The sequence below is a fragment of the Pristiophorus japonicus genome, unplaced genomic scaffold (assembly GCF_044704955.1).
Source record: "Pristiophorus japonicus isolate sPriJap1 unplaced genomic scaffold, sPriJap1.hap1 HAP1_SCAFFOLD_305, whole genome shotgun sequence".
Classification (NCBI taxonomy): domain Eukaryota; kingdom Metazoa; phylum Chordata; class Chondrichthyes; family Pristiophoridae; genus Pristiophorus; species Pristiophorus japonicus.
Genome location: NW_027252835.1, coordinates 742,857 through 753,067, shown reverse-complemented (window position 1 = coordinate 753,067; position 10,211 = coordinate 742,857). Strand labels below are relative to the sequence as shown.

The following is a 10,211-nucleotide window of genomic DNA, read 5'->3' as shown; positions in this document are numbered from 1 at the left end:
TTGCAGATGACACTAAGCTGGCTGTCAGTGCGAGCAGCGAGGAGGACACTCAGAGACTGCAGTGGGATTTGGACAGGTTAGGTGAATGGACAAATTCATGGCAGATGCAATATAATTAGCTAAATGTGAGGATATCCACTTTGGTTGCAAATACAGGAAGGCAGATTATTTTCTGAATGCTGACAGATTAGTAAAAGGGGAGGTGCAACAAGACCTGAGTTTCATGGTACATCAGTCATTGATGGTATGCATGCAGGTACTGCATGCAGTAATAAAGCAAATGGCATGTTGTCCTTCGTAGCGAGGGATTTAAGTAAAGAAGGAGGGAGATCTTACTGCAGTTGTGCAGGGCCTTGGTTATACCACTCCTTCAGTATTGTGTGCAGTTTTGGTCTCCTAATCTGAGGAAGGACATTCTTGCTGTTGGGAGAGTGCAGCGAAGGCTCACCAGACTGAATCCTTGGATGGCAGGACTTACATATGAGAATAGACTGGATCGGCAAGTATTATACTCACTGGAATTTAGATGAATGAGAGTGGAGTACATAGAAACTTATACAATTCTGACGGCACTTGACAGGTTAGATGCAGGAAGAATGTTCCTGATGTTGGGGAAGTGCAGAACAAGGAATAACAACTAAGGATACGGGGGAAGCCATAAAAGACCGAGATGAGGAGAAACATTTTCACCCAGAGAGTTGTAAATCAGTGTAATTCTCGCTGTTCAGTCCAGTTCGTTGGACATTTACAAAAGCGAGTTAGATGTTGCCCTTCCGGCGAAAGGAATCAGGCGATATGGAGAGAAGGCAGGGTTGGGGTACAGAGGATGCTTGTTGAACCATTATCATATTGAATGGCGTTGCAGACTCAAAGGGTCAAATGGCCTGCTCCTGCTTCTATTTCCTATGCTTCTTTGTTTCTATTTCTTTGGCGAGGAATTCTCAGGTGTTGCTGGGGATGTTGCATTGTATCAAAGTGGCTCTGAGGGTGTCCTTGAAACGTTTCGTCTGCACACCTGGAGCTCGCTTGCCGTGTAGGAGTTCCGAGTACAGCGCTTGATTTGGGACTCATGTGTCAGGCATGTCGACAATGTGGTACGCCAAACAGAACTGGTCGAGTGTGATCAGTGCTTCGATGCTGGGGATGTTGGCATGATCGAGAACACTGACCGAGTGCGTATATCCTCCCAGGGTTTTTGCAGCATCTTCCGAATACATTGCTGTTTGCATTTCTCAAGCGATTTTAGATGTTTGCTGTATGTGGTCCACGACTCTTTGTCATACAGGAAGGCGGGTATCACGACAGCCCCGTAGACAATATGCTTGGTGGTCTTCCATCTTACGCTGTCCAACCTGTGCTATTCCGGCTCCCTTGATCCTGAAATTTACCATAAATTATAGGCAGAGAGAATCATAGGGGTTATTTGCCCTGTAAATCAGAATTTCCTCAATCTAATGGATTTTAAACCACATCGGACCTTCATCACAGCTGAGCACCTGTCGATAGAGAATAAATCTTCCCTTAACCTTGTCGTAATGTTACAGTTACTGCCAGGATCTGCTAGATTCAGAATATATTCTTGTATATTAATCATTTTGGAGCACAGGGGCAGATGGGATGTGCTGTTCCATCAGCAAGTTGACATGCACTTAGCAGAGGGTTCCCGAAGAAAATTTCGTGAAATTTCGTGGTTGGTTCCTTCCGATTGCGAGCCCTGCTTTCCGCCTGCTTGCCTCTCGAACTGTCACGCACATTTGGGAACTAATGAATCAAGGGATGTGGGGATAAGGCGGGCAAGAGGTGCAGATGATCAGCGATGCTAGTCTGTGGATGTGCAAGGTCGATGGGCCGCATGATCTACTCCGGCTGCTATTTTTTATGTACTGGTGATCATATGATGGATCAATGTAGAACAATATGGATACCATCTGCAGTAAAGTAGCGCACGAAGTCACTGTAATGACGCATGTTCGGGTACCATGCCCCAATATCATCGAGATTATTTTCTATGCAGCAATAATTTCAAGGTTGTAATACTGAAAATGACATTTGACTATACTCATGGCAGAGGCGAAATATTAATAACTTAACTGGAATATTGCCGGAACGGAAAAAATATATTCTACTGTTCTTTGGTTTTGCGGCACACTGAGTAGAAATCGGTACAATCTTTAAATGAATGAGCAGGCGTGAACATGGTCAATACAATTGCATGAAAAATGTAACTGAAGCTGCTCATTATTTTTGAATTTGTCAAGTATGAATTCAGATTAAAGTCTCATTCCCGAGAGATGTCTGATTAGGGTAATATTTTGGATTTGAGATGTTTGTGTTTCATCCGCCACGTTATTTACATCAGAGTCAAATGTGTTTGTGTTTGTTCTCGTAACTCGAACTAATTGCAATGATCCAGCGAGTATAACCGTGTCTGTGGAGGCATATCCTTGTATAAATCAGGGCCAATTGCAATGTATAAGCTTAGAATGCCTGCCGGAGCTGTGGGTCCCACTCTGAAAGAAGTCACTGCTTCTCACATACATGGGATATCCTGTCATCCACCAGATATAAAATATTTACTGTCTTGTTCTTGCAATCTTGTGTGGACATAGTGCTTCTGGCGAGTGCAGCCAGATACAAATCCTGCACAGGGGAGGAGGGAGAAGAAAGGAATAGCTTAATGATAGGTGTTTCAATAATCAGGGGAGCAGACAGGAGTTTCTGCATCCGCAGACGTGACACCAGAATAATATGTTGTCTTCCTGGGGGCAAGGATGTCACCGAGCGACTGCAGGGCATTCTGATGGAGAAGGGTGATCAGTCAGCGGTCATTGTCCATATTGTTACCAATGACATAGGTAGAAAGAGGGCTGAGGTCCTCCAGGCTGAGTTTGGGGAGCTACGCTAGAGGCTAAAAAGCAGGAACTGAAAGGTAGTAATCTCCAGAATACTCCAGGTGCCACGAACTAGTGAGTAGAGTAATAGGAGGATAGAGCACGTGAATGCATGGCTGGAGAGATGGTGCAGGAGGATGGGCTTTAGTTTCCTGAGATATTTGGACTGATTTTCGCGGAGTTGGGGCCTGTTCAAGTCGGACGGGTTGCCCCTCAACAGAGCCGGGACTAATAACCTCGCATTGCGGCGGGCCGGCAGGACGCGGTGGTTGCTCGTGCTGTTGGGGAATGTTTAAACTAGTTTGGCAGGGGGATGGGAACCTTAGAATAGATTCAATAGGGAGGGGAGTAGAGTTGGAATTAAAAGCAAAAGATAGAAAGTGAGTTTGTAGGACAGAGGAAACACGCAGGAAAAAAGGGTAAAAAACAAATTAAAAAGCATTTTTTCTAAATGCACGTGGCATTCGTAACAAAACAGATGAGTGACGGAACAAATAGGTAAAAATGAGTTTGATCTGAAAGACATTACAGAGACGTGTTTGCAAGGTGACCAGGACTGGAACCTAAATATTCAGGTGTATTTGACATTTCGGAAGGACAGACAAAAAGGAAAAGCAGGTGGGGTAACACTGTTAATAAAAGATGGGATGAGTGTTGGTTAGAAACGAGAGGATCAAGTGGTTGAATCAGTTTTGGTGGAGATAAGAAACAATAACGGGAAAAAAGCCGCTGCTGGGCTCCTACCAGTAGCTACACGGTTGGACGGAGTATAAATCAAGAAATAATGGAGGCTTGTAAAAAAAAGAACGGCAATAATCATCGGGGCATTTAATCTTCATATTTACTGGATAAAATTAATTGGTCAGGCTCGACATGAGGAGGCGTTCATAGAGTGTATCCGGGATAATTTGTTTCTACTGTACAAGCTACCCCAACTCGGGAGCAGGCTATCTTAGCTCTAGTACTGTGTAATGAGACAGGATTAATAAATGATCTCGTAGTAAAAGATCGTATAGGATTGAGTCACCACAATATGGTTGAATTTCAAATTCAGTTGGAGGGAGAGAAATTTGGTTCTCCAACCAGTGTCCTCAGCTTAAATGAAGGGGACTACAAAGGTGTGATGGTAGAGGTGGATAAAGTAGACTGTGAAAGTAGCCTAAGGTGTGGGATGGTTGATGAGCAGTGCAGACATTTAAGAAGATATTTTATAACTCTGAACAAAAATGTATCCAATGAGAAGGAAAGGCTGTAAGAGAAGGGATAACCATCCGTGTCTAACTAACAAAATAATGGAGGGTATCAAATTGAAATCAAAGGTATACATGCGGCCAAGACAAATGGGAGACGAGAGCAGCGGATTGGAGATTTTTTTAAGCCAGCAGAGAATGATTAAAAAAATGATTAAAGAGGGAAGATAGATAATGAAAGTAAACCAGTAGGAAATATAAAAACAGATAGTAAGAGTTTCTACAAATTCATAAAAATGAAAGGAATGGCTAATTGAAATGTTGGTCCCCTGGAGGATGACACTGGGGAATTAATATTGGAGAACAGGGAAATGGCAGAGACGTTGAACAAAAAAAATTGTATTGGTCTTTACAGTCGATGACACTAAAAACAACGCAATAGTGGATAATCAAGCGGATATAGGCAGGGATGAACTTAATACTATCACTATCACGAACGAAGTAATGCTAGTAAAATAATTGCATTAAAGGCAGACAAGTCCCCTGGTCCTGATGGTTTTCATCCGAGGATCTTAAGAGAAGTGGCTGCAGAGGTAATGGATGCATTTGTTATAATTTCTCAAAATTCCCTGGATTCGGAGGCGGTTAGAGCGAATGAGGAAACGGCAAATGTAACGCCCCTTAAAAACGAGACAAGCAAAAAACAGGAAACTATAGATCAGTTACCCTTACAACTGCCGTTGCGAAAAAGCTGCAGTCCATTATTAAGGAAGCAGTAGCGGGACATTTGGAAAAGCATGATTCAATCAAGCAGAATCAGCATGGATTCATAAAAAGGAAATCATTTTAACAAATTTTCTGGAGTTTTTGAGGATGTAAGGAGTGGATAAGCGGACACCAGTCGATATGGTGTATTTGGATTTCCAGAAGGCATTCGATAATGTGCCACATAATAGGTTACTGCACAAGATAACAGCTCACGGTGTTGGGAGTAAAATATTCGCAGCGATAGAGGCTTTGCTCAAAAATAGAAAACAGAGCATCGGGATAAATGCGTAATTTTCCATTTGGCTAACTGTGACTAGTGGGGTCACGCTGGTATCAGTGCTCGGACCTCAAGTATTTACACTCTGTATTAACGATTTGCATGACAGGACCGAGTGTAAAGGAGCGAAGTTTGCTGATGATACAAGGATGCCTAGGAAAGCTAATTCTGAGCAGCACACATAAAAAAAACTGCAAAGGGATATAGACAGGCTAAGTGAGTGGGCAACAGTTTGTCAGTTCCAATATAATGTGTGACAATGTGACGTTACCAACTGTGGCAGAAAGAATAGAAAAGCAAATTAAATTTAAATGGAGAAAAGTTGCAAAGTGCGGCAGTACAGGGACACCTGGGCGTCGTTGTGCTTGAAACATAAAAATTAGTATGCAGGTACAGCAATTGATCAGGAAGGCAAATGGAATGTGCGTTTATTGCAAGTGAGATGGTTTATAAAAGCAAATTAGACCTGCTACAATTGTTGCGGGTATTACTGTGGCCACACCTGGAGTACTGCGTACAGTTTTAGTCTCCGTATTTAAGGAACGATATACTTGGAGACTGTTCAGAGAAGGTTCACTCAGTTGATTTCGGAGATGAGGGGGATTGACTTATGAAGATAGGTTAAGTAGTTTGGGGCTATCCAGACTGGAGTTCAGAATAATGAGAGGTAATCTTATCGAAACTTATAAGATAATGAGGACGCTTGACAAGGTGAATGCAGAGAGCATATTTGCACTCATAGGGGAAACGAAAACTAGGGGACATAGTCTTAGCATAAGGGACCGCCTATTTATAAGCACATAAGAACATATGAAATATGAGCAGCAATACACCATTCGGCCCCACGAGTCTGCACGACTATTTAATACGATAATTGCTGATCGGATCTTGGACTCAGGTCCACGTCCCTGCCCGCTACCCATAACCCCATATTACCAACATTCAATGTGAAATATGTCTGTTTTCTCACATGTCGGGCGGCTGTGAGAAGCGGAACTTTGAGTAAAAGATGGCGATGCTAGGCCGGGATTGGGAACCTGGACCTCTCGCAATTCAAATATGACCAATCCAAAGCAAGAATCATACCCCTAGCCCAATGAGCCACCAATAGCGGAGAGTGTAGCTCTCAGATTCTTACGTTAGTTAGAAAAGATATTCGACCCATCGTGCTTGCGCTGTCCCTCAGAGACCTATCCAATTAGACCCCCTCTCCACAGTCCGACAAAGGTTATCCCTTTGACGAAAATATTATGAATTTGAGACATGACATGATCAAAGTGCAGCATCCTTGTCAGTAAAAGGGGAATTTGGCGATGTGGTTAACAAAACCATCAGGGAGTTGTCAAAGCTGTAACAAAATAACGACGAGAATGAGATTCGAACACAAAAGTGCAGAGCACAATGGATCAGCAGTCCATCGCTTTCACCTCTCGATCACTGCGTCTCCGATTCACCACAGCGTAAGCCATTCAATCTCCTGCTTTTTGTATGCAAACAGAAAGAACGAGCAAGAAAGTCCACTTCACAGCTTGCTCTGCCCGTTTAACCAGATCGACAATGATGAAAACGTGCCCTTCGATTCTCAAAGCAAGCAGCCTTGATTTATTTCAGCTGAGTGACTGGAAGAGATGGTTGGTTTTTCCGCAGAATCACAACAAAGCATATAAAATTTCACGCAGCGAACTAATTGACCGCAGCAGGACTCAAATCTGCAATCCTCTGATAACGTCACCATTGCAATCGAAGTTAGACGCTCTATCCATTAGGTCACGCAGCCTCGATCATCAGCGCAAAAAATGCTGTTGTGTCTATTGGGAGCAAATTCGGGGCAACTGCGATATCAAGGATTGGATTAGGAAAAGATGAGCATATTTCGAGTAACTGAACAGATGCACGGCGATCTGGGTGCGCACCGGCGCAGGCAAACCCCAGGTAACTTGGAACACAACAGTTCAACAATTCATCCATCATAGTTCAAATCACACACCTTTTAAACTATACAGGATGATGCAGGATTATGAGAAAATTCGTTTTAAAGGGACAGATTATGAACAGGAAATGACAACCATCCCTTTTAAACAGACACAGAATGATCTGCGACTACAAGCACATCCCTTTTACACAGATGCAGAATGACCCTTGACTGACAGCAGTTCCCTTTTAAAAGAATAAAGTGAGATTTCTATCATCCCTGATTGCAATTGTGCAGTGCGTGAGTGAGAGTGGGTGTCAGGAACACGCGGGGCTGAAACGATCATTGAAACCAGAGGTGATAGACAGGCAGGAAGGACTGAGGGTCGGAAAACCAACCCAGACAAAAAGCCAATTTACAAATATATATATATATATTTAACATTAAAAAAAATAAATACATTTAAATTATATTTTTAAAAGATTGAATTTGATTTGTTTGAAATAAATAAATAATTTATTCACGATCTCGATTTTTTTCGATTGAACGAAGGCTGTGTGACTGGAAGAATTCCATTGCAAATGAGCGGGTGCAGTGAATAAATATCCAATCACAGTTGCCCCAGAATCTTGCTGTAATAAACAGTGAGCATTTATTAAGCAGAGTCTTAAAATACACTCTGTGAAATGAGAAATGCTGAAATTTCATCACACGCAAAGCACAAAATCTGATTCAATTTTGGCAGGCTCTCCGTTGCTATGTATTTCCCTCAGTTTGAAACAGAATGTGCCAAGTTGTCCATGGTGATTGCAATAATTATTACTTATTCACAGAGTGTTATGAAATTAATTTAATAAGCTTTATTTTAATCGATTAAATCCCAGAACGGGCATCGAACCTGTGCTGACGAGGATAGAGCACTGCATCTTAACCACTAGGTGGCGGTCACAGGGGTGAGTAAACGTTGATGCCGAGAACTCGTGAACCAGTCAGGCGGCCTCTGTGAGAATGTTTAAAAGGAGAATGTTCAAAGTAAACTAGTCGCAACAGCACTGAACTGCAATTAAAAAAAACAGCCAAATCCTGTGTTTTTCCCCGGCAGACATTGTGGAAATTAAACGGCAGAAGTTAACCGTTTGAAGATTGAATGCCTTTTGGAACTGGCTCATTTTATTAATTGTAAAACATATGTTAATCTTAAAGACTTGGATATTTTATTGCAGTCCTGTGGTGTTGCGACTTTACCAGAACAACAACAATTTAGCTTCCAGATTAATGCGTGGTATCCGCATTGGTTTCAAAACCCACAAACTGGCGCTTTGGGATTAAAATATCGGACCGTATCTGGATTGCATTGTTGACGCTTCACGTCAATCAAATTTAATCACAACCCCGTCATCAGAAATCTTTCCAGAGATGCTGCCTGACTGGCTGAGTATATCCAACATTTTCCGATTTCATTTTAGATTTACAGGATTCGCAGTACTTTGCTTTTGAAACTAAAAAGTAACATAAGTTGACGTCATTGGGGATTCAAAAGTCAGTACCTTTCTGCAACGGCAAACGTGAGTCATGCGTGCTGTATATCCTCCCTGCTGCCAGGTAAAGAACATCACTGAGTGGGTGCAGAACATTCTGAGAGGTGAAGGGGAGCAGCCGTGATCGATGTGCTAACCAATGACAGAAGGAAACAAGGGGATGAGTTCCTTCAGTCAGAGTTTCAAGTGCAATTGAGAAAATTAATGAGCAGGACCACAAAGGTATTCTGTGGATTATTCCCAGTGCCCCGCGCTATTGAATTTAGAAATGACAACGTGTCTATGGATAAACGGTGCACGAGGTCGGCTGCAGAATCGTGGGGCTTTGGGACCAGATCTCGCACAGGAGGGACCTGTTACTGGGTTGGGTTGTCGAGTTGTACATCATTGCACAGATATATTTATAAATTTCCCGCAAGGACATCCAAATTCATTACAAATAACAAAATGGATTACACACGAAAATAAAACACGTCTATGGCGAAAAAGTTTAGAGTCGCAATAACTGAAGGCTTCTTGCAGAGAGCCGGCACTGACACGATGGGATGAACAGCTTCCTTCTGTGTTGAATGATTCGATGAATCTTTGTCTTCTTGCTTGTGAGACAGATGGAACAGGCAGCTCTATGATGGGAGCACTGATACCGCAATGCATGCAGCTCTAGTGGCGCAATCGGTTAGCGCGCGGTACTTATATGACAGTGCAGGCCCGGGAAATGCCGAGGTTGTGAGTTCGAGCCTCACCTAGAGCAACCGATGATTTTGCATGTGATGTCTGAGGCCTTTTTCTATTGATCCATCTGTCTTGTATATTCGGCCATGTATCACGGTGCTGTCTGTCTCTCTCACTCCGGTTATCTCAGTGGCAATCTGTGGGCCATTTGTCAATGAACACCCGTGTCTGTTCCCCACATGTGATAAATGAGGGGATCAAACAATTCCTCATCTAATTCTACGGAACTAATGAGCCAACATTTATAACAAGATACAGTTTATTGTAAATATAACAGTCAATCTTGAGTGATAGAGGTTCAATTCTGCGCAAAACCAAACTGTGATCTCAACGTGTTTCCAATAAACCGCTTTTTAATGTATTGTCGCAAGCGCTGCCATTGTAGCTCAATGAATTTCATAATTACTAAACATATGAAACGGTAGGGTTCTGAGACTGTAGAATGCCCTCGACCAGAGCAACATTTAAAACAAGGTTACCAACTGGCAGCGTGCAGGAGGAAGGGAAGAGAGTAAACAGAGCCACAGAAAAGCCACGGGAGTTTCGGATGCTTCGGGAGTTTTTCCTGTGACAACAGCATAAACATTTAATCAGTAACTCTGATGTAAAGAATAATGTGCCGGAAACACGCTCGATTTCAAAGAGAAGATATGTAAACGCATTGGTTATCTCCACATAATTCCTGCACCACCTCCAACAGAAACAAGGATGTTCCTGAACTTTTCGCGACAAATGTTGTGCTCAGTGTTGCAATGGCTCGTGCATTGGACTTCTCGCTGATTATGTTCTACAGAAACATTCAAACTTGTCGATTCCATTCCTATCAAAGTCCAATTGTAAATTAATAGAATTATTACCGCACAGCAGGAGGTCACTCGTCCCATCGAGAGTGTGCCAGCTCTC

The 10,211-nt window shown here is 42.6% G+C and overlaps 1 non-coding gene across 1 annotated transcript; it reads left to right on the top strand.

Annotated features, from left to right (window-relative positions):
- Positions 1-9,233: 9,233 nt before the first annotated feature.
- On the top strand, positions 9,234-9,327 carry trnai-uau (transfer RNA isoleucine (anticodon UAU)). The gene is made up of 2 exons: positions 9,234-9,271; positions 9,292-9,327. It is a non-coding gene; the product is annotated as a tRNA-Ile (tRNA).
- Positions 9,328-10,211: the final 884 nt, after the last annotated feature.